Here is a 5,971-nt window from a genome sequence, read left to right as displayed (position 1 = left end):
TATTGTTATTACTGGCAGAGTTCTAGTTTTACCTATCTATGCCTTTAGTGCACCTTTCCTAATGGCATCCTTCTTTGACATGTACTCCTTTTCTAACTCTTTCAAATCAATGGGCACATGATAATCAATGAGAGGCCCTAAACCAAAAACTTCCCTAATTTCATTTGGGCTGACTGACCTGATCATCAGTTCTACTTATTACTCTAATGGCTTGGTCATAGTTCTTTGCCACAACTTCAAGAAGATCATAATCCATAAAAACACTAGGAACCACCAATTTCCCTAAATCAAAATTCCAAATATTGGCATTTAGGGTAAAAAGGTTCCTCTTTGAAAACCATTTCTTAAACAAATCTAGACCAGTTTGAGAGGTACTGGCATCTTGGACCAAATTCCCCTTGTCATACAATCCATCTACTATTCTCAACCTAGGGTTTAATGAAGTAAGCTATTTAACTTGTATAGTTTTAATAGTGGAGTTACGGAGGAGCTCAAGCAAATCATCATTGACATTCCTATCCAAATAATTCTCTTGACTAGAAAATACCTTCTTTGGAGGCATCTTTGATTTTAATTTTTAGAAACTAAGACACTATAGAGATTATAGTGTAAGTACTTGATTCTTTTCTCATTTCTCTCTATAATTCTACAATGTCTTCACGAATAATGGAAATTTGCTTCACGCCCTTGTCAAGCTCAAAAAAACCTTCTCAGTAGTGGCTTATGCTTGGGGAAAGGCCTGAATCTTTGTTCGTGTGAGATGGAACTGAGAAAATCATTTGTATTATACTCTATTTTTCTTCTGCATGCAAAGCTTTCATTTATCATAAATGTACAGAGTGGCACCACCTTCTATGTTCAAATTTACACCATTGATTTTCAAGAAATCCTACAATCTAGGGATGTAGGCAAAGATTATTCATGTTCCACTTGACATGTTGGCAGTCAACCCAATGAGATTCTTCCATGTGTATAGATCGTTCATTGTTGGCATTTTAGTGTAGACTCACTGATGACTGAGGACATGTGTCATTGAATCACTACCTTACTAGACATAAAGAGTGAGCACCTTAGAATAGCGAGGTAGCGATGATTGTTGATTTTGCATTGATCATGTAGAAGACATTTGATGCATTACTAAAGGAAAATATGGTGGGCCCTTTGTCGCTATGTCACTATTCATAACCTTCAAGCAACTCATCATAGCAAGATAGCGATGATCATAGATTTGAGATCAATTTGAGGGCATGTAAATTGCATGAATTACATAAGATGTGGTGGGTACCCTAGTCGCTATGTCACATAGAGTAAAAAGTTCACATCTTTCTATAGAAAGGTAGCAACAATCATTGATCCAAGTTTGATCAAACAATTAGAATCTTTCATATGTTTTATGAATGGGGTGTGGGTCTAGGTTATCGATGACATGAGAAATTCTTGTATAGTTGGCATATAAAACCACATTCTAATCCTAGTCACATTGCCACATTTCTTACGTCCCACCATGTGTTTATTTCCCAATTGGGCACTATGTTGCTAATGGCAAGACACATAATTTTCACGAAAATGACATACCGACCTCTAGTGCCTTCACTTTTCCAAGTGCATACGTGTATCCCACTAGATGCAACCATGTCCCAAAAACTATATAACTAATATTTGATGGAGCATGTGTCTAGGATCTACCTTCTAAAAATGTTGCTGCATTATTACTTTTTGTCAAGGTGCTATGTCGCTAACGAAAAAGATCACAAATTTCATGAAAGTGACATAGAGATCTCAGGTGTCTTATCAAAACTCAGTGCCAAAAAGATAAAGGCAAGTGAAGTCATAATCACCCTCATTAATGCTTCTGACAAAATAATAAAACCACACATCCACCATGCCACTTGCTTGCTTATGGCCATTGAAAAACTTAAAAGTGACTGTCATTTATATTTTCTTTGAAGGTGCCATGTCATTAAAAGTGAAGTACACAAATTTCCTAACAGTGACATAGCGACCAATTGGAACAAATGATTTCTGCTGCCACCTTTTGTACTTCATTGTTCTAATCCCCCTTTCTTGTTCTGACAGATCTGACATGAAAAATGTGATCAAATACTTTGGATGCAAACTCTCTCCAATCATCGCACCTCCATTTTATGGCACCGCCCTTCAAATTCATGGCAGTTGCTATGTCGCATAGCGTAACATGCTTGTATCTTTTGATAGTGACAATGCGACTGTCGTTGATATTGTGATGATCAAATAGTATATATTAAGAGGGAAAAGGTCATACAAGGGCATGAAAGAGTTGAAATTTTCAAGGAATATTCATATATTTTTAAAAAGGTTCGCGCCAAAATGACATTCAAAACAAAATGATACCTAGGGTTTAGCAAGCATTTTCAAAGGTTTTTCAAGACAAGAACTCATAAACCCTAGCTTCTAATAATGGAGTCAATTTTGATTTTTTGTACCTAGATTGGGGAAATTTTATCTTGCAAAAAATTAGACCAACAGTGGCTCCATCTGGGGGCACTAAATTACATGGATTCAAATGAGGGCTTATAATTTCTGGGAGAAGTAGACCACAATGTAGACAAACTTAAAATTGACAACTCTGAGAGAGCTACAACCATAGGGAAAAACAAAATATACAGGAAACTATACGAAGACCAAACAATTTACAAGAATATACACAAAAACCCTAAACTACTATTCATGGAAAAAAAGTATTTCAACAAAAATACCTCTTCAAGAACTATCCATGAACTGGAAATTCAAGAATGTTGTCTGATAAATTCTTGAGAATATATGAGTCTTCTCCCCACGTACTTTCAATCAAACAAGGAACTAACCATATGGGATCAAACTTCCCATGTTTTCGCTTATCTTCAATTCTGGCATTCCACATGAGGACTAAATCTCCATTTTCAAATTTTTTGCTTACTATCTTTTAGTCATGTAATGTCTTAACCTATAGTTGCAACTTTTGATTCTTAAAAGATGCTTCTCTTCTTGTTTCTATTAACCCTACAAGCTCATCTACTCTTTCTTGCATATCATTTTTAATATCTTCATCATACAATTGGATGTAATTGTAGAGTCCCATTAAGTTATTATGAGACATCCTTGCCTGAATTCCATATACTAGATCAAAAGGGGCTAATCTAATGGCTTTCTTCACAGTCACTCTGTCAGTGCATATTACTAGTTGCAACTTGGAATCCCATGCCTTCTTGTTATCATCCAAGGTTCTCTTGATGACTTTTAACAAGCTTTTATTTGTGGATTTAGCCTATGCATTTCATTGTGGATGATATGGGGAGGATGTTGATTTGGTGATTCCATATTTGTCATAGAATTTTATGAATTTCTCAGACCTAAAGCACATTGCATTATCTATTACAATTTTCTAAGGACAACCAAACCTGGAAATAATGTTATTTAAACAACTTTACTAGTTGCATTTCTTTTAGGGATAGCTTCTACCCACTTTGTGAAAATAATCAGTAGCAACTAGGATCCAAGAATATGGTGCTTGAACCTCAACTGGCTTTAATGGGGTATTACTTGAGAATTTTAATTTTTGAGCAAACCTTTGACAAGCATCACATCTTCTAACCATGATCTGAGCATCCTTAAAAAGGGATGGCCACTAGAATCTAGCTCTCATCACCTTGTGTGTAGTAGTCTTGGCCATGTAATGTCCTCCACAAACTCAAATATGCATCTCATTCAAGATTTCTTTATCCTTTTCTTGATGAACATATTTTAGTAATATTCCCTCAAAATTTCTCCACCATAAACAACCCTTGACAATTATGAATCTGATGGCTTGTAGTTTAGTACTTCTTTTTTCATTTTCAATTAAGTGGGATGGAGCTTCCATGTGTTGCAGATAATGAATAACATTAGCATACCACTCACAGTGATCCATGTCACATAAATTAAATCTGAGGTCATCTGTTACCATATTTATTTGATTAGCATTCAAATTGGATTGAGCCATAAGTTAAGCTAAGCCTTGAACCCTTACTAATTTTGTTATTTGTATTTCAATATTAAACTCTTGGATCCTATTGATCCACCTACATCTTCTTCTTGGCACTTCTTGTTGATAAAATATGTCTTTCACAGTGGCACTAGGCACAAATGCAATGACAATAGCACCTACCAAGTAGCATCTAAAATCCTTAACAACCTTTACTAAAGAATATGCTTGTTTTTCATTTATTTCATACTTTAATTCAGCTAGTTGTAGTGAATTATTAAAAAAGTAAATGGGTTGTTCATATCCTTCCTCATTCTTTTGCAACAAAACTACAACTACAATGTGGAAAGATCCAAAAGAAAATATGTGCATTGTCTTAGTGTAGTCTGGGATCCTTAGGATTGGGGCATTCTTTATAGAAATTTTAATATCTTTAAATTCTTGTGGAGGTTCACTATTCCAATTTATAGTGGTTCCTTTCTTGAGCATTTTAGAAATAGGTCTACTAATCTCAGCAAAGTTAGTGACAAAACTTCTTAGAAAATTAACTTGCCCAAAGAAAGACTATATTCCTTTCACATTTTTTGGCTTAAGAACCTTATCAATGGTTGCTACCCTTTTAGGGTCTATCTTCACTCCATCCTTTGACACTATATGTCCCAATAACTTACCCTTAGTTACCTCAAAGGTACATTTCTTTGGGTTTAATGGCACTCCATATTCTAGTCCTTTAATAAAAAATAATTCCAAATGCCTGTAGTGGTCCTCAGCCTTTTTGGAGTAAGTTGTGAGGTCATCTTGATATAAAACCATAAAATTTTTGATATACTCATGGAAAGCCACATCCATGGCTCTTTGGAAAGTGACGCCAACATTAATCAGTCCAAATGACATTTTTACATATACATAGGTTCCCTAGGGAGTTGTAAATGTTGTCTTGAACTGCTCTTCTTCTTTCACTAGGACCTGATTATATCCTAAGAATCCATCCATCATAGACATAAGTTTAGACCCTGTTACTTGTTGCAACATATCTTCCATGTTTGGTAACCCATAATTATCTTTTAGGGAAGCAATGTTCAAGTTTCTAAAATCTACGCACAGTCTGATATCTCCATTCTTTTTCCCAACATGCACTAAATTAGAGATCCAAGTGGAATGTCTGATAGGTTTAATTATTCCCCCATCCCTTAATTTCATTAGCTCCTCTTGCATTTTACGAGATAGGGTGGGATCGACAAGTCTCTGTTTTTGCCTAAAATGTTTTACATTGTCCTTCAATGATATGACATGTTGAAAAGATCTTCTCTATAAGCCTTTAGGTCATCATATGACCATGCAAAAATATGTCTATATTTTCTTAATAGGTCAATCAGAGGCTTCCTAATTTTAGGTGACAAATTTTGACCAATATAAATTTTCTTAGGGGCCTCAGTAGAACCCAAATTTATCTCTTCTAGCTCTTGAGGTTTACAATCTTTAGCACTAGGCCTTACCCTATCTTGGTTATCAAACATGTTCTCCAAAATAACTAGACCTTTGGTTACTTTATTAGTTTTTAATTGTATAACTTCTTGACCAAAAATTGTTTCCTTCCCATCTATGGTTTGGACCAAATCACTACAGTCCAATTCTTATCCATGGTATTTATCTTCATTTAGCAAGAAATTCACAATGTCCTTGTCATCTTCAAAGACTTGCCAATGCTCAATATGGTCAGGTATCAATGGCCTATTTTGAACTTCAATTTGTGATATTCCTACAAATGATATTTCCTATGGTTTAATTGCTACATTAGTTAATAAGTCAGCCATCTTGTTTTGGGTTCTATCTCTCCATGATATACCCAATGCATCAAAAAATTCAATCTGATCCCAAACAACATCTCTATACTGTTTCAACCTTCTATTCTTAGAAGCATATGTTTCCTTTATCTATGAGATAATCAATTTAGAATTACCTATAACATGCAACTTATTGATCTGCTAATGG

This window comes from Cupressus sempervirens, chromosome 9 (assembly GCF_028749045.1).
Source record: "Cupressus sempervirens isolate cs-2001-9-10 chromosome 9, ASM2874904v1, whole genome shotgun sequence".
In the NCBI taxonomy this organism is placed as follows: domain Eukaryota; kingdom Viridiplantae; phylum Streptophyta; class Pinopsida; order Cupressales; family Cupressaceae; genus Cupressus; species Cupressus sempervirens.
The sequence above is the reverse complement of the archived record's forward strand: the minus strand, read 5'-3'. Positions refer to the sequence as shown.